This window comes from Taudactylus pleione, unplaced genomic scaffold (assembly GCF_031769625.1).
Source record: "Taudactylus pleione unplaced genomic scaffold, aTauple2 ptg000121l, whole genome shotgun sequence".
In the NCBI taxonomy this organism is placed as follows: Eukaryota; Metazoa; Chordata; class Amphibia; order Anura; family Myobatrachidae; genus Taudactylus; species Taudactylus pleione.
The window spans coordinates 14,614,887-14,641,465 of record NW_028284523.1 but is presented as its reverse complement, the minus strand read 5'-3'; the positions used below and the strand labels follow the sequence as shown (position 1 = coordinate 14,641,465).

The window sequence follows — 26,579 nt, the reverse complement described above, 5'->3', positions numbered from 1 at the left end:
ATCTAGAATCTCCCCATCATCAGACGTCCCTTCGTCATCCTCATAAGGAGCGGACAGAGACGCCACCGGCCTTTTATGAGACCGCATCACAGACTCCCCTTGCAACACATCCGACAAGTGCTGTACAGAACTCGTCAGGGAGTTAACCCACGCTGGCTCCTGAGAACCCGGGAGCGGGGAAATAGGGAGACTGTGGGGTACCACCAATTGTCGTGGGAACCCCTGCATGGGTGACGACACCACAGACTGCTGGGACAAACCCATCGGAGTAAACACGGGCTGCGGAGCTAACTGGCCCACTAAAGCTGTTAACGCCTGAGCGAAACAAGCCCAGGGCGGCTCCTGTACCGGTGCTGTAACCGTAATAGGCCGCGCCATGGACAAACACTGCCGGCAAAGGCCCTCCGCGCTACCCTCCCCCTCCGCTAACGGTACTTTGCACGTGGTACACTGTAGCCGGAGGGGAAAATCACTTTCAGACATGATGGCACCACGTATGTGACCTCTCTCACCAATTAAGTATTAAATAGGCGAGAGACCACCCTGCAGCACCGCACCGCAAGGGCTTTAGCAGAAAGAACAGGGACAGTAATAAAGCTGACAGTTTAGAGAAGAAAAGATTACAGGCAGCAGCGCTAGCACAGTCACATACAATGCAGAAAAATAACAATTCCTGCACGAACAGCGCTGATCACTCAACTACACAGACACAGGGCCTGGTAGGACACAGCGCTGCATACACAGACCTGACCACAGCGGAGGAGAGGTATGCGGGGGGACCCAGACCACGATGCTTCCGTCCAGCGCTTCCAGCAGCGTTCACCATGCGTTCTGGAGAAGATGGCCGCCGAGGAGCAGAGAGGAGGCTGGCCTGGGGGAGGAGCGCTGCCACAGGACCAGTCGGCAGCATGCAGAGAGGGCTGTGTGCAGCGGGGGAGGCGCCGGCTGTGAGACAGGGAAGGCGCGCTCCCCTGGCATGCATTTAACCCCTGGGACGCCGCAGCGCTACCGCTCTGCTGCGGTCCGCTGTCCCAGGGGGTAGTGGAAGCGCAGGTTGGTCGCCTGGCTCCACGCTGCAGCCAGTCCCCAGGGAGCCCCCTGCCTGGGGACTTAGGACCATGTGATCAGCGGGGACCCACCGCGGGACCCCGCTGCTTACCTCTGTCCCCCTTGAATCCGGCCATGGTCCGGAGCATCTGGGGTCACCGCTAGCTGTGACCCCAGACGCCCACCAGCATCCCCGGATCAGTACCGGCGTTCTGGTACCGGCGGGGTGTAGGGAAGACAGCATGGACGTCAGGACTGACTGTCCATGCTGTTCATCCAGTTGTGCAGCCACAGCTGCATGAAGAATAAGCTTCAGGGGCTCTTCTAGCCCCCACTCCAACAGGTGCACCCGACTCCGGCCGGGCACCAAACTAAACTGAGGTGCCTTGGCCCGGGGGCGGGGTATAGGAGGGGGACCTAGTGCATCCTGGGAGGCTGAAAGCTTAACTCTTTGGTGCCCTGCGACTGACGTCACACCTATACCCAAGGTATCCTGTGGATACCCTATGGACCCTGAAGTAGAAAGGAGAGATGCTTTAATAATGCAGGACGGGATTGTCAGTAAAGGCAAGTACAGATAGTCTGGCAGTCCCTTGTTTAAAAAAAAAAAAAAGGTGAAAATCAAAGCTGAGAGTATAATGGTGGTAACTATGGGGCTGATTCAGCATTGCACGTATCGGGAATCTGCGCGTGCGCAGGACCTGTTCTGCGAATGCAGCCCCTTCTATGCCTCTGTCTGATTAATAGGCAGAGGCATTTAAGGGGTGGTGCGAGGGGCAGCAGGCATTCCCAGAAATAGGGGCGTGTCTGCCCAGTTTTCCGTGAGTGGCAAGGCTAAGGGCTGCGTCCACAGATGCAGTTTCCTGGCCTCGCAAGCCGGCCAGTCTGTGTAAGCTGGCAACACCTTAGTTAAAAAAAATAAAAAAAAAGTGAAATTCAAAGCTTTGCGAGTATAATGGTGCTGATTCAGCATTGCAGGTATCGGGAATCTGCGATTATCTGGAATCTCCTACTGCATTTACATATTAGCAAGGATGGAATTGCAAAGCTGCCAGCGTGCAGCTTTGCAATTCCGTCCTAAGCTGAATTACCCACTAAGTGTATATGTAGAGGTGAAAAGGATAGTGTTTAGACTAGAGGATACAGCAAAACCTACAGGTGTATAAGACAAGGGAGTAAATTGACCCTAAAAATTATTAAGGGGAGTAGGTGGAGGGATACCAATAAATGTTTTGGAGATGTTTCCACAGCCTGAATGAGGGGAATGAACATATATGAGAACACACATGAAATCATATTAAAACAGTGACAAGCGATGTGATACAGTCAGTCAATCAGCTGTAGGAAGTAAGGTGCAGGTAAAAATGAGAGGGTGATACAAAATATGGGAAACCAGGTATCACAGTATACAGTACTGTACACATAACAAACAGCAAGGGAGAAGTATCACTGCAAGCGTATAGAGGGCAGGTATACGGGATACTGTACATGTGGGTAACCAAAGAGATGCATTTGGTAAGAGTGAATAAGTACCATAAGTACACAACAAAATATTATATAGGGAACACAGAGGGGATGGAGGGGTAGTTGAAATAGCTTAAAAAAGTACTGCATCCCCTCCATCCTGACCCTTGGACAGTTAAGGAAAGGAATGCTGCAGCAGTAACTACAGAGTATGGTACAAGTTAGTCATAATAAGACATAGCTACAATCAGTAAAAGGAACGTTGCCAACCCCCTCCACCCCACCCCAGATCCTACAGGCTTTGCAGCTTTTTCATAATCAGATGACTGGGCCACTAATAATAGGAGTAGAATATATAAAATGTTATTTCAAGTTTAAATCATCATAAGGTCAGGGATTAAAACATTTTATTATTGCGAAGGCCCCCACCCAGCTACTTCTTGACGACACCCGGCTTGAAAAATGTTCTGGGGAGAACACTGGTTACTCATTATTGAGTTTCACTACCTCCAGCCATTCAGCAGAATTTTGCCAAATACTTAAAGGTAGTAGATATACATACATAGTTCTGCAATGGGAAATTACGTGTAGCTTCTAAACTCCAAGCCCTGCATTCCTAATCATATTAGTTTCTAAATGTACTAAGGGCAGATATGTATCATGGGCTGCTTAGCTAGAACCCTAGGCTAAAAGTTATTGCGCCAACCACTGCCGCTCTTGCACCACAGAAATTGTTGCAAATTCTAATTACATAAAATGAAAGCAAATGTAAAGCTATTAAAATTAATTATTATTTTACTGTAAACAAAACAGGCAGGTTCAGGTCTGCAGCTTCACTGCTATTGCTGCAGCTTTCATTAGCTACCTTGCACGGGAATGAAGGGATGAGTGCACACAGGGATAATATCTAAGAGGGGTGTTCGCATGTGCTACCCAGAACTATAGTTAGGACTTGGATTACAGAAAGTATTCATGAGTTATCAAGTCGTTGATACAAAGAAATTATATATATATATATAAACAGATTTTGCACAAGAACACAAGTACAAGACTGAAAGATTAATAAAAAATGTACAGAGGCAACTGTATTCTATCCCAGTCAGCATGCTATGGGGAGGGGCGGGGTGGGGGGTTAATTGTTTTTTGCATGCCTATAAGGAATGGCACCCATTACTTATTGCACTTGGTGTGCCCAAATGTACCGGGTTTAGTCGCATAAAGTGGGTACCCAAAAACAGGACTTTTTATGGATTGCAGCTTGCCACTTCAGGAAGTTACGAGCAGAAATCTGGGCTCCAACACCCGATCAGACCAACAATTGAATTGCTCCGTTGGGCGCCAATTTCTGACAGGCACGCAGAAAACGATATAATATATATCTATATCTCTATATATTTATATATTTTTTTTTTACATGACTTCTGAATACCCATGATTATAAAGTAGGTGCCACTGTATTACAAATGATTACTCTATGGGCTCGATTCTATTGATCGCAAAGTAAATAGCCCAGCGCTATTCAATTCAGCACGTTGTTAAGGAATTCTTCTCGCAGCCCTCCAGGGCTGCGAGCAGAAATCCAACCAAACTACAGGTGCGATGCTGTTTTCTGCATTTAGCGCCGGGAAAACAGCATCACGCCAGGAAGTTTAGTCGGAAAATGCCTGTTTTCGCGACTAAACACCCTGTTTAAGGCGCGAGGGGCGGGAGAACGGGCATTCCCCATGCTAATAATACTTCGATCAATTGAATTGAGCCCTATGCATTGGGTTGTGTCAAAGTCTCCTGTGAAAACACATAAATGCAATGCATTTGATATGAGTTTCACATGCAGTATATACCTGCAGCTGACATGCAGATGAGAGATTCACATGCATTTGCAAATGCTTACAAACACAAGCAACACAGGACTATTTTCTCTCAGATCATCAATGGGGCATCTAGCATGTTTGCTAACAGCAGAAAGGAAAATAATCTTGATATCAATGGGAGATGCTCCATAAATCATTCATAAATAGAAAGAAAATTTCGAAGAAAAAATCACCAGCAAGTGAACAGGCTTCTATTCACACTACGGGGAGCGCTTGGGGGCAGCCTAGCATCTCCATGAGTGCTGGGCACCCTCCCTACGCGTCCCTTTTGTAGTGACCATGCCTCTTTTTCAGGCAAACGCAGAGGAGTGCCCTTTTGGAAAGCTGTATGGTCCCTGCATAAATTCTAATGCTGGGTACACACTGGCAGATATATTGGCCGATCAGTTGATCAACCAATATATCTTGTGCGCGTCAGCCAGTGTGTACCAGCGATATGTCTGTGAACGACGTCGTTCACATACATATCTCGTCAGCTGTGCTGCACAGCAAACACCAAATAAATCTGCATCGTGCTGTGTGTATGTGTGGTCAGCCGACCATCCGTACAGTTGCAGCAAAGGCCTCGGGGAGGGGGGCGTGACACCACCCCCAGCCAGCGGGACCCGCGGCCACATGGTGGTTGTTCAGGGTGTATAAACAACTATCATCTGCAGATCACTTGATCTGCAGATATATCTGTAAGGTGTGTACCCAGCTTTAGATTTGCAAACAAAAAGCATTTGTTTCAAATAATAGCAACAGTGTACATTCAGTAAGAAGCCATGAACTATAAATAAATAAGCTTTAAAAATAGACATTACAGATTATTGCTACACAATAGATGAGTTTAATAAAACGATATCAATACAACACAACAGTAACATTCTTTTATTTTCTTTGCTGATAAATATAACCTATTTTAAATGTACCATAGAGTTCATATTACATGCTAATATTTTTAAAAAGAAATGTCCACTAGAATGTGGTGTGAAATATGTTCTATTTATGGAGTTTTGGAAAATAAAACAATTAATCATTTTTAATATAGTTTCTTTATGGGTAAGACAGTGAATAACTACAACATGATGTACAAAATTAAATACTGCAATTAAAATGTATCATCACATGCAGCTTTCAATTTATTTATTTTTTCTTTATGAAATGCCTTTTTATTGTAATGACTACTTAGCGTCAGCGAGGATCACATATGTAGCCTGAGTTCTTGGCAGGTTGGTAAGGACCTATATTTTGCTATTATTATTGATGTTACTTTTATGTTATGTATTATGTGGAGGTCACTAATGATGCCTGTATTATATGGCGGTCACTGATGCTCTGAAATATTTGGAAATCACTAATCCTGTCTGTAGTATATGGTGGTCAGTAATTTTGTCTGTAGTACATGTAGATTACTAATGCTATCTGTAGTGGTCATATAGCTAGCTTGTGACGACTATCTACTATAGATGAGCGGGTTTGGTTCTCTGAGAACCGAACACACCCGAACTTACAGATCCGAGGCGAGATCAGAGTACGGCTTGGGTTTTCCCGCCTGACTCGGATCTCAAAGAGAGGCAAAATGTCATCATCCCGCTGTCGGATTCTCACGGGTTTTGGATTGCATAAAGGTTCCCGCGCTCGTCGCCATTTTTATTCCGGCTGTGGAGAGTGAAGAGGAAGCAGGGGTTGTGCTGTGCTGTTGTTGTCCATAGTGGCTGTGCTGTTGTTGTCCATAGAGTCTGTATTGTCTATAGAAACTGTGCTGCAGACAGAAGAGGGGGCTTCAGTGGCTCCAGTGTCACTGCAGTCCATAAAGGGGTGCTACTGTGTTGTCCAGGGGGTGCTCTGTCCATCAGGTGTGCTCTTCACCCCCAGTGTGAAAAACATAAAAGTGTTTTTGTTCTGTGTGTGCGCGCGCTTTAGCCGCACTTAACAACGTAGCTGCACCAAGTGTGCTGCCTTAGTCGTTTATCAAGGGGCTGCAGCCTCGTTCAGGGGTGCTCTTCCCCAGTTTTAAAAATAGTTTTTTCTTGTTTGGGTGGTTGTGTGCGTTAGCTGCGCTATAATTGCTTGGTGATACTGCTGCAAGACCGCCGTGAGTATGGAGGAGTGTCACATGACAGGATTTTGGCAACCATACTTGATCCTAGGTTTAAGTCATACCTTGTGTCTTTCTTTCCGACAGACATAAATCTGAAAAGATGCAAAGAGCTGTTGGTGAAAATAGTGTCAGCTCCTTCAGTTTCTGCGGCTGCCAGGAAAAAAAACACATTTTCCTAAGAGACCCACTGCTGGAGGTGATGCAGATCAGTCAGCAAAAAGTAATGACATCTGGTTGGGTCTGAAAGAACTGGCTACAATGAGTGACATTTCTACCGTGACTTTGTCTGATACGGTCACCATTCAGAGAATGGTGGATGATTATTTTAGGGATAGCATCCAAATAGGCATGTCACAGTCTGTTTTACTACTGGTAGGAAAAAGAGGCAATTTGGAGTCCCTTACACAAACTGGTTTTGCTTTACTTAAGCTGCCCAGCCTCCAGTGTGTACTCTGAAAGAGTTTTCAGCGCAGCCGGGAAACTTGTCAGTGATCGGCGTAGGAGATTACTTTCCCAAAATTTGTAAAAGATGATATTCATCAAAATTAATTACAAATTCCACGAGGAAGATCTTTACCAGCAATTAAGTCAAAAAATTACCGAAGCGTCTGTAATGGTGGATTCCAGCGGGGACAAAATAATATTGTGTGAAGAGGAGGATGTACACACTGATGGGGATGATGATGGCGACATCTGATCTTACCTATGTTGTAAAGCCAGTTTGTGTATGGGATCATTGCCACCAATGTCCACTGCGCATTGGCAGCTTGTTTTGTGGGGAGGCCGAACAAATCAATAATTTCAGCCACAAGTGGCAGTCCCTGTCGCTGAAGTGATTGGTTTGTTAAACTGTGAATGTCCTGTTTCATATATACAACATAAGGGTGGGGTTGGGTGGGTGGGTGTGGTTGGGCCCAAGTAAAATTCCATCTTGCACCTCTTTTCTTTGCATTATGTGCTGTTTGGGGCATTGCTGTCTGACATTTTTAATTTTATGGTTTATGAATTTCCAGAAATTGCAATGGCCACATACATCATCTCCTGCATGCCCCTTTCATATTTTTTAAGAATATTCTGAACCACCAAATTGACGGGGTGGGCAGATAACTACAGGCTGCTTTCCTCTGATGTAAACAGCAAGTCTTGGTCCCATTATCCTTAACAACCTCCCTGAGTACAAACTACTAAACGTCTGTTTACAGTATGTTCTAGCGGCACCTCCACAAGCAAGGCCACCTCATTGTTTTTATTAGATCATAATGTATAAAAAAAAATTACAAAACCTCCTCCGGATCAAAGATATTTTAGGAACTTTTGGTATTGGACACACATAAGCACCTAGTTTTCCCTTTCCTAAAAATAAAGCTGTCCACTACTTGTGGAATGCATGCAAAAGAAGCCAGTATTACCATTGCATTGAAATAAATAAATGCAATTGCAACCTTTGGCATTGGCCTCTCAGAGCAAAACTGCTCCCAATAGAGAGGTCTACTAAATGTGGCTTTAATTTTATATGTATATATTAAAGGAAGAAGATTTACCTTACCATGTTACCAATGGTGCCTGGGGCCACTCCCGATGTGTTTAGCCACTGATATTGTTCCTATTTGCAGGAACTACATTATAGTGCTACAGTCCCATAGGTGATTCCATACTTTGTAATGGGGACAGAGGGTGTGGGGGGCTGCAGGTAGCTGCAACACAATAGTCTCCATCAGCAGACCCAGGGTCTGATACACTATGGACCGCTATTGTGATCACAGCTGCGATTACGCACGCAGTACTGCTGCGAAAATATGCTAATTTCTGCAACTGCTCACCCATCATAGAGACGCCCACTACCGTTTTCTCACATCCAAAAGACCTTGCAATCCTGCGTATACATCTGTAACATCGAGAAACATCGGACCCTCACGCAGAATTACAGCAGGTTTGACCTGTCTCAGGAATTGCAACTCGTCGCACGCAGTGAGTACTAAAGCTGTGAATGCCGTCGCAGTGGCTAATTTATGAACACCCAGGAAATGGCGTTCAAACAAACAGGCACGCCTGTGCTCCTCCTACCACTCCCTGTCACTACCCCCAAACGCTGACGTCCTGCCACTCACTCTGAGATGGTTTTGCATCTGCGTGGGTGATCGCAGTGCGACCGTAATACTGGCCAGCGCACTGCGGTGCATACGCAAACGCAGTACGCACCATGATCAGTGTACACTGTAGCAATTGTGATCAGTTATGAATCAGGCCCCCAGTGTAGTACCACCGAACGGAACTCAACAGTGCATCCTAGATTCAAATGAGTACAGTAGCAGCTGTTCCCATAGGAGCTCCCAAAAAGCAAGGTTCCACACTAGTGCAGGTCTCTAGCAGTGGCAGCTTGGAGGTGAGAGACCGAACATAGGGCCTAATTCAGACCCGCTCGCGAGCACAGAGCGCTCGCAAGCGGGTCGATGTTGCCAAGTGCGCATGCGTGAGACCCGACTAACGACGGCCAAGCCGTCGTTAAGGGTCTCGCGTGCTGTCGATGGTGGACGTGTCGGGGGCGTGGCTGCCCAGACGGAGACGTTCCCATGGGAACGCCTACCGTCTGGGGCCAGCCCCACTGACATCACTAGTGATGTCAGTGGGAGTGCTTTTGGCTCTGATAGAGCCAAAAGCACTCCAGGACTTGCGGCAGCGAGACCCTACCGCAAGGGTCTCGTCGCAAGCCCGATGGTCGCGATGGTCTAGACCATCACGACCATCATTTTGGCCGCTCACTATAGCTGTGGGTGGTCACCCACAGCTATGCGAGCGGCCAGGAGGCCGTTCCAAAATGAAGGAGGGACGGCCCTGATTCAGAGCGATGCCTCTGTCAGAGCGCCCGGCTCTGAATCAGGGCCATAGAGCAGGTCTGCTGAAAGGATTGTGTCCAGGAATTATAAAGTGACATCTCCCAGCTCAGATTTATTGGTGCCCAAGGTGGATAGAGAGATGATCTGCAGCTCCCACCCCCCAATGCACACTCACACTGGCAGTGCGTGGACCAGGGAAATGTTAAAAAGAGTGAAAGGCATCCAGGTTATTTACATGCTAGCTGTGTGTGTAAAAATCGTATCTAAAGGGCAATATTGGTCCATGTACAGAGTACCATCTTGTTCTTCTGAATTGTCAGTACCACCAACTCATGTGTAACATTCCTTGAAAAGACTATTTAAGAGCAATAAACAGCATTTTGCTCATAAAATTCTACATGATATCTATAGCCTGCTGATATCCTCTGATCTATAGATAAGAGCTAAACTCCAATTCATGCTTCGTATGCACTGTATTAAACTCATCCGTCGATACTCTGGGCCTGATTCAGAGGTGGATGCAGCAGCAGCAGCAGTCCCGCTGCTCCAGTCCTTTTTGGATCCGTGTGAGTCAGAGCGTTGCTTTTCACCAAGCGCCAACACATTGCTGCAGGACTTTCAGAGAGCGCGAGACTGGACACGACACAGGCAGTGCATCCCGCTTCTGAGTCCGCGGTGTGGGGAGTCTGCTTCACGCCACTACCCTGCAGCACAGATCCCAGCCGGGCACACCCCATACATTGCCGGGCCCAGTGGAACTTATTATTTTTTGCTCACATATCAAGGCTTTATTACATTTGGAGGACGCTGGTGAGTGATCAAGCATCACACTATCACGTGTTAAAAAAGTGAGATATTATTGCTATAATTTTTTTGGGACACCACAAGCACTTAACCAAAGGAATTGACTTGGAATATTACAGATTCCACTAGCTTATTTAAGTTGCTACCATGCAAGTCTCTTTTGTGGAAACTGTTTCACTTTGATTGATATCCTTTGCTACACCTTTGCTGGAAATACAATAACAATCATTTCCCTATTAATGGGAAGTGAAAAAACAATTATCTACCTCAAATTGTAGTTGACCTATCACTGTGGTGCCCTACTATATCAACAATTTTTCACCCGTTTTTTTCGTTTCCTACATATTGATTGACATCTATTGGTTGTCATGGTTTTATTTTATTGTACTTTATTTTAAATGTGTATTCTCATTGGCCAATGATGTCTGCTATATATTGTATTTTATCCTTCTTAATTATTATTAAATTGATTTAACTGTGATTGACAGTTGCTCTATTTGCATTTTTTATTTTTCATTATTTTTTTTAATTCAGCAATTTATTTTAGCATTTTTTTCTAATACATTGTTCAGTTCATATTTTCCTAGTTTTAGGTGTTTCACAGCGCTGTTATCTTCTTTTTTTTTTTTCCCGCAGCAGCAGCTTCTGCATCTTTTGCCACAGTCATGACTGCGTCTTTATGCCAATGCTGCGGCCGGTGGTCTACGTACTGAGACACTTACCAGCTTCAATGGCAATACGTTGTTATGGTATTAAGATGCACCCTCATTAACACCATGGAGCAGCCCTATGGAGGTGCAGAATCTCAGCCTGAGCATGGTTGTCTGTGTCAGTGCAAATGCCTCTTTAAACAAAGTCGCTGACCGCGACACACTCGTGTCTAACTAGCCACCCCCACTACCACCAAGAAACGCACACTAAAAAAATCACTCTCTGTGCGTCAAATTCGTTCTGCATCTCAAAGTGGTAACCATCACACGTATGCGCAGTGCGATTCGAATGTATGCACAAACTGAAAATACGAGGGATGTGCAATAAGTTTCTGGATGTGCAGTGCATAGGTAAAGTAGACCATCTCAATGTCTGGTCATGAACTCTAATTTTTGACTAAAGTTCTTCTGTAATTTCAGGCCACAGAACCGTATAGAAGCAGCACTGCACACTTAAGAAGTCAGCTTGTTCACTACCTTCAAGAAACTCGTTATGGAGGCCACTGGAAAGCCATGATCTTCTATGACTACAAGAGTGGTCTGCGACATCAGGATAGAGTTTTGACCGACTGCCAGCTGCTTTTGGGGAGGAAGCACCATCCTGAACCACTGTTTGAGTGGTTTGGAGAATTTGCAGTATTTTGCAGCGTGAGATGGTCCCTGGAAGACTAGGAGCACTGTGGCCGACCTGTGTCCGTCATCCCCAAGGACAACGTTGCTGCCGTGAGGGCCATAGTTGAGGTGGACACCAGGGTGGCCGTGGCCCAGTTAGAGAAGGAGTTAGGCATCTCATCAGTGATCATCTGCTCTATACTCCATGAAAAGCTTGGCCTGAGCAAAGTTTCTGCACGCTGGGTGCCCCATCAGTGGTCACTCAAACTGTGACTGGGATATCATATAAAGCCTGTATCTACAGTTTTGACCCAGAGACCAAACAACAGTCAGCACTATGGACCACAGTTGGAGGTGCACCACCACAGAAGTTCTGACGTGAGCGCAGCATGACCAAGCAGATGTTGGCTGTTTTTGTAGCCAGGACTGGTCATGTAGCTAACGTAGCACTCATGCAGTAGTGCACCTTCACTAGGGTCTGGAACACTAACCAATGCCTGCCAAAGTGCTGGAAGAATTTTCCAGGCGCCATCCAAGAACTCGCGCTCATGGTTCCCGGTTCCCTTCTCCATCACGACAATGCACCTGCCTACAAGTCCAGGAAAGTGATGGATTCTCTTGTCCATAAAGGCATCCAGAAGCTTGGTCATCTGCAGCACAGTCCAGACCTGTGCCCCTACGACTTCTTTGTGTTCCCACAAATCAAGCGCAAGATGCATGGAATTTGTTTTGAATCAACGGAAGCTGCAGACCTTCATCCAGGATGTAGAAGACCTACTTGCTTCGGACTGGTCCAACTGCTTTACCAAGTGGTTTGAGCGCATGTAACTTTGCATAGACTCCTCTGGTGAAAAAAATTTAATGTTCACTTTGTTTTTAAATAGAATACTTTTTGTGCATCCAGCAACTTATTGCATAACCCTCATATAGGTCTCTTGCCTATTTCAACACTGCGGCGACCTCTGAATCAGGTCCGCTGTTTGCTACCTAAAGTAAGCGGTCAGGAGGAACTGGTCATGGTCAGCAGGAAGGAGATACAGCAGGTGCTATACCAAACAATCAGAAGCAAGCGATTCCAAGTGCCAGTGAAGCAGCCTGGTTGAGGAAGTGACCCTTACAACTAATGTACAGTTGTCACTCACAGCCAGTATAAAGGACTTTTGTGTCTAAAGGACACATATTGATTAGCTAAATCTAATTTATAACATTTTGCAAATTTGCGGTCACTGACCAAAGTGTAGATCTTTGCTATGGATACTTAAGCTTTCTCTGCTCAGGAGAAAACTTGTGTAATTTGTTTTAAGACAAGCATAAGTTGTTAATGGCTTTATAGCTTTCACAAATTACTTGCTTGATACATTCAGAAACTGTCCCTATAATGCTTTTAACACTGTTTCTTTCTTGAAGTTAAATGGTTATCCCTTTCACAGTATTCTGACATAGCAGTGGGGAAAATCAATTTAGCTTATACTGTTTTTTTTGGTGTCTAATGGTGCATACACACGGTCAGATTTTTCCTTCAGATATTAATGATAACGATTTAAAAATCGTTCAGTCGTTCATATCTGAAGGAAATATTGACATATCTGACATACCTGAACAATGGACGATCAACGATGCGCGTTCCCGTTTGTCAGATAACGATATCTGACATCTGATGTGTTTGCAGTCAGACTTGGACGATTCCATTCATTTTAATGCAGTCAAAAATCGTTCAAAACTTTGGAAAAATCGTTCATCTGACAAGTCTGACAAATCTGACCGTGTGTATGCTCCATTAACCTAATGATTGCTACCTCATGGAAGACACTAAAAAAAAATAACACCATGCTACAGAATGTTACTTATGACATCCTTGTTTATTTTGCAGAGATGGTGGTGACATAGTGACTAAATTCCTCTTTTTCGTGGTGGTGGTGGTGGTGGAAGCAAGAAAGACTTATGTTGGTGATCTGATAAAATAGGTTTTGTAAAATGCACTTCACAATGGTCAAATGGGTGTGTCACTGTGTACAGGAGCTGTATACTGTGTTTACTGGAAGCTGCAAAATATGCATTCTGGCATGGTAAGAGATGAAAACAGGTGTGGCATAAGACAAAAACACAAAAAAAGACCAGAAGTGTGTAATCCTAAATAATAGCACAAGTAAGTATATCCTGTAACTAAGGTCTTGGTTGCAAGAAACTTTGTTACTTACAAGAAATGAAGTTGCATGAACAAAATGAAAACAGTGTAAGGGGTGCAGGTATTGAAATGTATAAAATATCTCACCAAATCTGTTCATACAGTAAACAATTGCCCAGCCCATATTATATATAACACAGTAATGCAATTTATCGTTAAAAGATATTCACATTTACACGTGAATTATTCTTTCGCATAAAGTGAAATTATTACCATCAAGTAAAACAAGCATGTTTTTCCTCAAGACAACATAGAATCTTAAGTAACAGAAAAAGAAATATTCCAGGAATTCCAACTACATTGCTGAAATTCTATAAAATGTGTGTAACAAATGTTTACTTGGCTCCTAAAATGCTGATTAGGCCTGAGTGTAGCAAATAATACTAGACTACAAAATGTAGCTGATCCCTATGATACAGTATTCAAGCAGTGGTATATAAATATTCTATAGTAACATAACTGCAAAAAAAAAATCACGCAGGAGTTAATGCCCATGCAACATTTGGGTTGTTAATAATTACAGCACTACCTGCATGAGTTGATAGTCTAGAGGAAATTATTTTATCTTCAGTGTTCTAAACAGACAGACATCAACGCTATTTATTTGTATATTTGTACATCATGGCCATTTCCATCTCTTGGATTCACAAGCACAACCAACTTCTCAGGACAAAAAAAAGACAGACGCAAAATCTACCCGTATATATATATATATATATATATATATATATATATATATATATATATATATACACATACATATATATACATACACACACACACACATTTCTGTTACCTTTCAGTTAATTGTGTTGTTAGGTGGAAATCCTTCATCTTCTTCCTGGCCTTCAAAGTCTAACTGTGTGGTGTTCATAAAAAATGTATTTCTCCCAGTAAAGTACAAGATATAGAGCACAGTCATCCTCTACCTAATAAATAGTTAATGCAGAGCACAGGTTGAAGGCGAGTCCTTTGTGAGCTTATGTTTTGCAATGAGACATCCTCAGGCCTATGGAGGTTTCTGCTGTTGCTGCAGCATCATGCACGTCACAATCATCAAAAGGATACCAAGCCCTGTATGTCCCAGCCCTCTTGTAACAGAACTGGATACATTCATTGGATTGTATTATTGGCTGTACAGTCACGCCACAATAGACTAGAACAATTATGAAATCATGGTACGCAGTCATTTCTTTAATCATTACTAACAAAAAGCTTTGGAAGCATACACAAAAATGTGCATAGGGAACACCACAGCACATGTACATGGCTTCAAGGACTGTAGTTTAGAGCTCTCCCACCATTGGGGTGAAAAAAGATCCAGTAAAAAAAAAAAAAGTAAACATCTGTTCCTAAAGGCACCCTTATACGCCTTTTACACCAAATTCCCGGGTCACTGAATGTGAGTTTCAAGCCACCCATTTACACTGCAGGCTGGACCTGGGTTATTGCACACATCTTACCTCCTTGCGCTTTAAACAACCCTTCTAGTCGTGCCATGCTGTGGCGTGACCCAGTAGCACTGAGCATCTTCAAATGAATCTTATCCGCAAAGTGATGCGAAAAGGATGCACCAGCAGCTTCTGCTGATTAATATTCTGTGCGCAACTGTGGGTGGATCTGCATGTGAAATTCTACGTTACAGTACCACAGTTGCTGACACAGAATATAGACATGCTGCATATCATTTTAATCAACCCTGCCGATTTCAAATGGGCAAAATGTGCCCTACCGTATTAGCGGCTCACCACTAAAACAGCCTACCCTGAGTCTTCCCTACCCGTGGGCCGCAGTGTCCCTCGGGTGGGAAAAGCTGCAGTCACGATCATTGTCAGGTGAAAAGACGCCATGTACGTGTTCACGGCATCTATTCACCACCATGAGGGGAGGGTTTGGGGAAAGCCCAGCCCTCTGTAAGTGCTGGGCATGCTCAAGTGTGACAAATTGGAGGCATGTCACAAGGAGACGCCCCCTACCCAGCCGGCCACGTCTCCTTTTCAGGAGCAGGCACGCAGAGACTCCCTGGCGACAAAGTTTTCCAAGTGTCCCCCCACTGCCACACTCCGTCCCCGGCCGCCGCAGGGAGGCTCCATTTGCCGGTCGCCCCGCTGAGATTTTACCAGCGGGCGCCCGACTCCCCACGTGGCACTATTACAGGGGGCTTACTACTGGGGGCACTACTACTGTGGGCAATTTTACAGGGGCACTACTACTGGGGGATCTATTACAGGGGCCTTACTGCTGGGGGAAATTTTACAGGGGCATTACTATTGGGGGCACTAATACAGGAAGCATTACTTTTGGGGGTACTATTACAGGGGCTCGTACGGGCATGTTGCAGAATCTGATGACCATTAAAGAGTCATGTGTGGTAATTTGACGGCATGTGGGGAGGTTGAGGGGCACTGAAAGGGCATGTGTGGTGGTCTATACAAGCTTTCATATATTTTGGTAATGGACGATGGTCTGGCTCCTAAACTGTAAGATGGTTCCTAGATTTTACAAAAATTTGTCGAGCCTTGCCACAAAGGAGGTGGTGAGTTGATAACCACTTGTTCCACAGGCACCAAACTAAGCCAGGAAGTGTTTTTCGAAACCCTACCAAAGCCAAGCCATCAGTGGAAAGGGGACTTTGAAGAAGCATTGATTAGGGGTCATGACTCCTGTTGGGATTATATTGTGCCAGTGATCAAATCTCCAAGACTCCATGGTCCTGGTTAGTTATGAACCTGTATAAGCAAGAGGACAGCAAACTTGTTTCTTGTCTGGATGGCAGAGGGATAAACAGCGTAGTTCAGTGACTGGGACTTTGCTCCAAGGGAAATTGATGACTATAGCCACTTAAAAGTAGGGCTGTTTGGTAGGCTTTTTGTGCAGTGAAACTCCAGGCTTTTCTTATTTTTAATATTTTATATACACATTTGCTGAAGTACCCGGCGTTGCCCGGGTTTAAGTCTTCAAGTCATTAATTTTATTATGTGTTGTCGTCCAAATCCAGTGAAAGGCCCAGAACAGGCTTCCTGGGTCAAAGTTCTGACCAGCGCACTCCGCTTTGAGATCCGACTGGGACCCCAACAACTCCATTAGGTATCCCAGACCTTTTGCCACCCCTCTGTGATGTTTTCACCCAAATCCATGTACTGAAAGGCACAGAACAGGCTCCCCGGGTCAAAGTTCTACCCAGCGTACACCAACGGGAGGTCCGACCGGAACCTCAACCCCCTAGTATGTCTTCTGCAATCCAATGTTAACCCACTGAAGTTTTTGTCCAGATTATGTGATATCATCCAAATCCATCCACTGGAAGGCCCAGAATAGGCTCCCTGGCGCATTCCGTCTTGAGGTTCGACCGGGACCCCAACCACTCCATTAGGCATCCCAGACCAATTGCCACCCCTCTGTGAAGTTTTCATCAAAATCCATCTAGTGGAAGGACCAAATAGGCTCCCCGGGTCAAAATTCTGCCCAGTATCCATGGGTCAAAGTTCTGCCCAGCGTACAACAGGAGGTCCGACCGGGACCTCAGCCCCATAGCATGTCTTATTGGATCCAATGTTACCACTCTGTAAAGTTTTCATCCAAATCTATCCAGTGGAAAGCTCAGAACAGAATCCCCAGGTCAAAGTTCTGCCCAGCATACACCAACGGGAGGTCCGTCTGGGACCCTAATCCCCCTAAAACATATGCAGGATCCAACTGGACCACCTCGTGTTGGTTTCATCCCAATCGGTGAAGTGGTGACCGAATGCATAACCAGTCAGACAGACCAATGAATTTTATATATAAGAGGATACATATAGTAGCTGGGATACCCGGCCGGGTTGAAGACTGGACCCTGAAGTACACCTGCAACCTTTATTTGTTTAAATTGTTGTTGCCTATTACCCCATTCCATTGATTCTGAAAAGGACCCCACTGTTTGCTAACATGCATGCAAACAGTGGTGTAAATACCGTGGGTGCAAGGGGTGCGGCTGCTATGGTGCCCGAGCTCTCTCTGCGGCCCGCCGCTTCCCCTGCACCCAATCATGCACACAAGGCGGGCCGGTCCAGTCAGGAACTTCAAGGAGTTCCCCGCTGTCAGCGATGTTGATTTGGTGCTGGCCCCACGGAGAAACAGGTAATCAGAGCTCGCAGACTGGCTCCAGATTCACATTGTGCCAGCGCTGTCTGTCCATTTCTGCACTGCGACAGCTGTAATTAGCACACACCTGCTGGCAGCTCATGGCACACAGGGGAGGAGAAAGTGTGCTGGAGAGACACTGGGAGGTGAGCTGCTGGGGGGACCATAACGTGTAAGGGGCACTACTACTATGTGGCATAATCTGTAAAGGGGATTACTGTGTGGTATGTGTAAGGTACATTACTTTGTAGACTAAGGTGCACTACTGTGTGGCATAATGCATAAGGGGCACTACTACTGTGTGGCATAATGTGTATAAGAGGCAGTGGCAGAACTATGGGAGACAATAGAGGCGCCTGTCGCTGGGCTCCAGTTCTGAAGGGGCACCTCCTCCATTCTTCACAACATATTTACCCCACTTAGGGCTGTAACTATGTACCCGGAGTGTACAATCATGGCTGCCCAATACATGACACCCCTTTCCGGCACCTGAGAAGCCACCATACACTAGTGGAGAACTCCATGTCAGACCATCAGCAGCTGCCTTCATCAATCTAAAGCCTGTCTGCACGTGAATTGCTACATAACAGTGTCAGTGGCTGTTATAGGGGGAACCAAATTATAACTTGCCTCCGGGTGTCTGGGGTGAACTTACGCCACTGATAATAGGTACTACTGTGTGGCATAACCTGAATGGGCTCTGGGCCTGATTCAGAGCCGGACGGTATTTGCGCTCGCTCGGTCAGAAAAAGTGGCCGGATATTTAAATAGAGCGCTCGCTCTTTGCGGTCTGTTGACGCCTCTATGTCTGAACGAGCGAACGAAACATGCGCTCGCTATTTTTTTAAAAACGCCCCCTGGCCGCTCGCATCATACGTCATCTCCGCTATTTATTAGATTAATGGAGTACATCGAAAGGCGTCTGAACTGCTCGCAGTGCTTGTGGTAGGATTTTCCTACCGCAATCATGCGAACAGTTCAGGCTAAGAAACAACCAAGTGACGTGGTCGATGACGCTGCTTAGTTAATTATGCACACCCTTAAAACGCCCGTTTTGACCATTTGACACGCCTGCATTCGGATCTGCACTCCCCATTTTCAAGCACCTTCCCCTGTTACCACCCACAAACGCCTCATCCTGTCACTCAAATTAGCAGGCATTCGCTATTTTGCAAGCACAAAATTTCCGACCGAAATGACTGGTTCGCGCATGCGTATTACAACCCATACGCATGCGCAGTTCTGCGAACATCGCTCGGAGCGAACGAGTGGCCGCTTACGAGCGGCTCTGAATCAGGCCCTCTGTGCGGCATAACCTGAATAGGGTCTATGTGGTGGAAAATATACGTCTTTTTTTTTTTACCTCTGGGGGGGGCTCTTTTAAGATGTATGCCCTTGCATGCAAACACAGAGGCCCTGGATTTAATACGAACTTGCATGAGTCATCAAGTTTGCTCAGACTGAGGTTAATAGGATACTTTTATAGCCATCTTACAGGTTTTTGGCAGACTGAAATTTTCCACCAGAGTCGGGTCCGTAACATTTGTAACTTAAGAGTGTCTATGACGAAGTTCAAACCTAGGCAAAAACCTACTGCTGGTCAAACTACACCACCATGCCAAATTTCAATTGTTTTCCAGTTAGTGGTTCCAAACCCATAGAGGTACCGGGATACAGTCAGTCCCCGGGAAGCCACGATGCCGGCGCTGATATTACAAGCACCGGAATCCCAACACCTCTCAATACCAATGACGGAATCCCAAACACCAGGATACCGAAGGTAAGTAGCGGGGTGGGGGGTTACAGTTGTTTAGGGAATAGGCACTAGGGGGAGGGGGAGGTTAGGTTCAGGCACTAGGGGGGGGGTTAGGGTTAGGCACCAAACGGGGTGTTAGGGTATGGAGAGAGGGGATGAATGCCGGTGTCAGGATTCTGACAACCAGGATCCCATACCCAACCCAAGGTACCATATAACCCTCAGCTAGCACATAAGGCTGTCTTCAGGTTAACAAGCTTGCACTGAGACAAAAGAGCTAAATATAAACCTGGTATCCTTACAACTGTTGGCAGCAATTGGGTACCAGGTTTATATTTAGCTCTTTTGGGTACTCAGATAGTTCAAGTATACGAGATACGGATTATAGTTCTACAAAAACCTGAAACTCAGGAACCAGGCACCATATTTTGCTAATCAAATGCCTGGCTGAGACAGGTGGCAGACTTATCCAGCACAGAGATCTCTGCAGATGTGGTCCAGTCCTATTAAAAGACCAAGTAGCTGCACTTACAGGAGTTGTGGCAGATGAGGGATGTAAGCACAGTCTCACTGGAGACCAGGGATGTGCTAATAGCACATGAAATAATAGGATTGAGAGCATCCTAGTGATATGAGGGCTGTGATTGACAATGAAAAGGGAAAGCTGGTATCACAGCAGAGGCTTCTGAATGAGATTGCCACTGACACTGAGGATTTCCCCACCCATGGAGACTGCAATTAGCCTGTTTGACATCAATCTTGAAATTAGCAGTCCAGCTATACCCAAATCCTAATGTTACTAGCCAAAGTTTGGGGACAGAGACATACCTAACTGAGCCGTGAAGTACACACATTTAACAAAAGTCCCTGTGGCTATTGCTACCCTCTTAATTAAAGATGAATTGTATATGGAATCGATGAGACAGACTAGCCCCAATTTCTGGATCCCAGTCTAACATCACCAACTTTGGAAGCCTATCATTCACTGAGTTGCAGATTACAGAATGAACGAGGAACCGCCCCCCACCCAATTTCCCTCCCTCTGCCAGTCTGTTAACAATGGCTAGTTCCTGAAGGGTGTAATGGAATCTAATGGTATTGGAGGAGCGGTTACTGTAGTTGGCTCCCAAAATTGAGGAAGACTATTGGATCATAACCTAAGCAATCCAGAAAAAGCAACCTGGTTGGCGTATGAGTTCTTAGCCAACCAACTTCAGTGATGAGGATCCGCACTTCCACTAAACTTCTGAGGCCTCATTTCCCCTCCCCAGCTGCACCCATGGCATCACAGAAGAAATGGTCCAGAGCTTCCAGATCCATGTTGATGCTACCACTTCAAGCTGCCACCAAAGCAGGGGACAGTGCCGCCTATAGTAGTTTGGTGCTTTTTCCAGCAAGAGTTATACATCATCTATTGTTTACACAGCACAGACTAGGAGTCACATCTTCTGTTGAGGTGGTCTAAGACTGCTTGTTATCAGATCTTAAAAAGTCTTCGTGGACCATCTATAAAAGTGTGGCAAGAGCAGAGTGCCAATAATATTGATAATAAAAGTTAACCTAGTCTACCATACCCTCTGACTCAAGACTTAAGCAAAGATTAATTCACATATACAGTGCCTTGCAAAGGTACTGACACCCCTTGGCTTTTTACCTTTTTTGTTACATTACAACCTGTAATTTATTTTTTTTTGTTTATCTGAATCTTATGTGATGGATGTGCACAAAATAGTCTAATTTGGTGAAGTGAAATAAGAGTAATATATATATATATAAAAAAAGAATCTTTATAAATAAAATTCTGAAAATTGGCATGTGCATATGTAATCACCCCCTTTGCTATGAAGCCCCTCAAAAGTTCTGGTGCAACCAATTACCTTCAGAAGTCACATAATTAGTGAAATGAAGTCCACCTGTGTGAAATCTAAGTGTCACATGATCTATCAGTATAAACACACCTTTTCTGAAAGGCCCCACTAAGCAAGAGGCATCACACCATGACGACCAAGGAGCTCTCCAAACAACTCAGGGACAAAGTTGTTGAGAAGTACAATTCTGGGTTGGGTTCTAAAAAAAATATCCAAATAATTTATGATCCCCCGGAGCACCATCAAATCCATCATCATCAAATGGAAAGAACATGGTACCACAACAAACCTGCCAAGAGAGGGCCACCCAACAAAACTCACAGACCGGGCAAGGAGGGCATTAATCAGAGCGGCAGGACAGAGACTAAAAGATAACCCTGAAGGAGCTGCAGAGTTCCACAGCAGAGGCTGGTGTATCTGTGCATGTGACCACAATAAGCAGTACACTCCATAGAGCTGGGCTTTATGGAAGATTGGCCAGAAAATAAACCATTACTTAGTGATAAAAATAAGAAGACACGATTTGAGTTTGCCAAAAGGCATGTGGGCGACTCCCCAAATGTATGGAAGAAGGTGCTCTGGTCAGATGAGACTAAAATTTAACTTTCCCGCCACCAAGGAAAATGCTATGTCCGGCGCAAACCCAACACATCCAATCAACCGAAGATCACCATCCCCACAGTGAAACATGGTGGTGGCAGCATCATGCTGTGGGGATGTTTTTCAGCAGCAGGGACTGGGAAACTGATTCGAGTCGAAGGAAAGATGGATGGTGCTAAATACAGGGAGATTCTTGAGCAAAACCTGTTTCAGTCTGCCTGTGATTTGAGACTGGGATTTAGGTTCACCTTCCAGCAGAACAATGACCCGAAGCATACTGCTAAAGCAACACTCGAGTGATTTAAAGAGAAACATTTAAATGTGTTGGAATGGCCTAGTCAAAGCCCAGATCTCAATCCAATTGAGAATCTGTGGTCAGACTTGAAGATTGCTGTTCACAAGCGGAAACCATCCAACATGAAGGAGCTGGAGCAGTTTTGCCTTGAGGAATGGGCAAAAATCCCAGGGGCAAGATGTGGCAAGCTCATAGAGACTTATCCAAAGCGACTTGCAGCTGTAATTGTGGCAAAAGGTGGCTCAACAAAGTACTGACTGGGGTGAATAGTTATGCACGCTGAAGTTATGTTGTCCTAAATGTGGTTTGATTCATAATATAAAAAAAAACACAACTTCACAGTTGTAGGCATGTTCTGTGAATGAAATGATGCACACCTTCAAACAATCCATTTTAATTCCAGGTTGTGAGGCAACAAAACATGAAAAATGCAAAGGGGGTGAATACTTTTGCAAGGCACTGTATTCATTTTGCTGTATTTTAAAGTGCAGTGTTTATGTTCCTAAATGTGGACTGTTCAGAAGATGAAAGATTCTCAGTCACATGCCTTAAAAGAGCTAGGTGCACATGGGCTAACCTTGGTGTTTAGTCACGAGACACAGCATACTCCGACTAAAGTGCCGACCGCAAGGCTGCTAGCGCTGCACAAAGCCGGAAAACAGCCTCGCAGTCGGCACTTTTGTCGGATTTCTGCTTGCACCCTCAGGGGGGGTGCGAGAAGAAATCCTTTAGTCAAACAAAACAGCAAGCTGAACTGAATAGCCCCAGGATCTCCTTCCTGAGACTATTCAACATCACGCTGAATTGTATCGTGCCCATCATTAACTCTGGGATGGGACAAGAACTTCACAAAATTATAGTTTCTGATAAAGCAAATTTGTGCCCTTTGTTCTTGCCCAACTTTAAACAACCATCTCAGATTATACGTAAAGTACCTGCTGCTGTCTGGGAACTTGGTATAAACAGCCATATTATGTTAAGAAGGTACTCAATACTGCAGCAAAACGTTTTCTAGGTTCAGCCCCATCAAAAGCCCTAACACTATGGGAATCGGACAGGATTTAAAAGAGGGAGGACAGCCACCAGGTGGGGAGGAGGTACATTGTTTAAGTGGAATGAGTGTGTTTCCACGCACGAGTCCTGATACTTTGGGCGGGAAGAAGGCTATATTATTGGGGATTTTGGCAGGCAATTAGTCGCGCGGTAAACCCCTGCGGTTAATTGAATACCTGCTTAGTGGCTAGGACACTGATCCAGATGATACAGTGGTTCCAGTTTCTTTAGGATAGCAGTGATCGCAAATACGCGCTATAGCTCGTAATTTACCCGTAAATGAGAAGCGGGGACTCGCTTTCGCAAAATGGGAGGGTCCCCGGGGACGCGCTCCGCTGCGGTCAATCCCCTGGCTCCTGATTAAGTGATTGATGTTTCCCCTGGCCCGGGAGGTGGACCCAGCACTTTGGTGCCTTTCCTTGATGCAGCACCCGGCGTGAAGACTGCACCAGGCACCTGGCCCCCGCGTAAAGACTGCGCCCGGCACCTGGCCCCCGCGGCGTGAAGACCGCGCCCGGCGCCCAGGCCTCAGCGTGATGATGGCACCCGGCACCCTCCTGTATTCGGAAGTGAACCAGGCAAGATGCTGCACTCCCTGACCTAGACTCCGAGGATAGACATGTAACTGTTAGTATTAAGCAGGTAGCTCCGCGGGTGGGGGTTGGTGTGGTGCGGTGGTGGTTGGTTATAGCATATGGTGGCAGCCTTCAATCCGGGTGTGACACTGCTGCTCTGAACAATATCCTGTGTGCGGTTTACCTATTGTCGATAATGGATTGCGAATTTAGAAAGGTTGATAGCAGTGTATGTTTAATGTGGTGGTAGTAAAAATTAGTGTGTGGAAATAAAGCCTCTTTCTATTCGTCCTGATCTCTCATCCTCAATATGGAAAATGTGTTCTGCTGCTGAATTACTGAAGAATTGTACACCACCACCACAATGGAAAGTCCAATGCAAAAGTACTCCTGTCACCTGCATACACACAGGCCCTCATTCAGAGTCACTTGCAAAAAGAGAGCGCTCGCTGTGAATGAGGGCAGCCGCTTTTGTTTTAAAAGCCGGCCTCCTGGCCGCTCGCTAAGCTGTGGGTGACCACCCACAGCTTTAGCAAGTGACCAGGTTATGGTCGCGATGGTCGAGACCATCGCGACCATCGGGGCTTGCGACGAGACCCTTGCGGTACAGTCTCGTCTACTGCAAGCCCCAGGTAGCTTCCTGCTCTAACAGAGCAGGAAGCTCCCTACTGACATCACTGGTGATGTCAGTAGGGCCGCCTACAAACGGCAGGCGTTCCTTCAGGAATGCCTCAGTTTGTCCGGCCACCCCGCCTACAAAACGGGGCGAGCTGTCGATCAACATCGACAGCCGCCCCATTTGTAGCGAGCCCTGGAGCAGGTGAATTTGTCACTCACTCCTGGGCTTGCGCACGCGCACAGCGAGCGCTGCGCGTGCGCAGGCCCTCACCATCTACCCGCTTGTGAGCGCATAGCACTTGCGAGGGGGTCTGAATGAGGGCCACAGTCCAGGCAGCAACTTTGGGAATGTAAACATCATCACTGGTGTGTTCATATGAACTTTGCGACTCATTCATTTTTTGTTCTTAGTGGATTGATTAGACTGCATTCTCATGACTTTTGGTGCAGCCCACAAAATGGCTGCCACCAACTAATGTATGTATGCTACTTGTGCTCTTTAGAGCCGACAACTTTTTATATTTATTCCCCTTCATGTTTATGGTAAAGCATGTAATGCACAGTGGTTAACAGTTGTGGATATAGCAAAACAAGCCCTGCTGACTGCATGGGGCACTTTTTCACAATTAGGCTGGGCACGTACTGGAGCGATGGGCATTCATTCTGACATTGAAACAAATGCCCATGAACAATGATTGTGCGTCCACACTGGACTTTAATGAACGACGGAACAATCACTGTTACGTCATTCATTAACAATGCAATGGCCGATAGCGATATCGCTAGGTTTGATGTGCAGCACATCAAACCTGGTGATAGTCCCTAGCAACTGAGGGAGCGCGCAATCATGTGTACACACTAAACGGTGTAGGTGAAATGCTGCTACGAAAAGGGCATATCGGACCACCATCGCTCCAGTGTTACCCTGCTTAAGACATCTCTCCCTTCCTTTATTACCTATTGCAGTTTTGTTGTTTAATTAAAGAGAAGTATACCCTATTTGTATTTATCATATTTCCTTCTTATTATAGATACTGTAGACCATTTCTCTGCACATTTGCTTTTAGTAAAAAGTATGTAAGCTGCTAACTGATTTTTTTTAACTACTATAAAATATCCAGATATGTAATTGAACAGTGGCTTTGGTGATGAATAATTATGCTGCTGCATCCACCATTTCATTCTAATACAGTGATTGCAAAGTATGCGCTATAGAGTGTTTGTGCACTCTACAGGCAGTGAGGCATAATTGTGATGGGACCCAGAAACTGTGAAGAAGGACCCCAATTTTTCAAAGTGAGGAGTCCCTGGGATCCACATTTTTTTTTGCTCACCACGATCACTGGGATAGAGTTCAGCAGTAGCTCCCTGTGCAGTGAACACCATGGCCTTTGCTAACTGTGTTTTCCAACTATAGACACATCAAATGTTTAAGACATAAAAAGGTAAGCTTTTATATTACCAGTTGTTCCCATAAGTTATTCCAAACTCGGAGACACCAAGCATCCTCACATGGTACATAAGGCATCATCAGGTAACCAGCCAGCACTGACTTGACAAAAGGAGCTAAACATTAGTCTAGTACAGGTTGAGTCTCCCATATCCAAATATTCCGAAATACGGAATATTCTGAAATACGGAATAATTTTGGCATGGCTGAGATAATGAAACCTTTGATTTTTGATGGTTCAATGTACACAAACTTTGTCTAATGCACAAATTATTAAAAATATGGTATAAAATTACCTTCAGGCTGTGTGTATAGGGTGTAAATGAAACATAAATGTATTTCATGTATGTACACAAACTTTGCTTGAGCCACAAAATTATTGAAAATATTGTGTAAAATGAGCTGCAGGCTATGTGTATAAGGTGTATTATAACACATAAATGCATTCTGTGTTTATATTGGGGTCCCATTCAGAAGATATTTCATTATGATATGCAATTATTCCAAAAATATGAGATATGGTAAGAACTTACCTTTGTTATCTCTATTTCTACGAAGTCCATAGGGTTCCACAGGATACCTTGGAGTATAGGTGTGACGTCAGTCATCGGGCACCATAGAGTTTAGCTTTC

General features: G+C 45.2%; 1 protein-coding gene across 3 annotated transcripts in view; it reads right to left on the bottom strand.

Moving 5' to 3' along the window:
* The window catches only part of CCSER2 (coiled-coil serine rich protein 2), a 172,117-nt gene that overhangs the window by 133,217 nt on the left and 12,321 nt on the right, over positions 1-26,579 (bottom strand). The window contains exon 1 of one of the 3 annotated variants that reach the window (XM_088472238.1): positions 14,407-14,496. The exons of the other annotated variants lie outside the window; for them this stretch is intronic. The gene's annotated coding sequence lies outside the window, so the exon portion shown is untranslated. Of the gene's footprint in view, positions 1-14,406; positions 14,497-26,579 lie in introns of those variants that run through there. 3 annotated transcript variants of the gene reach the window in all.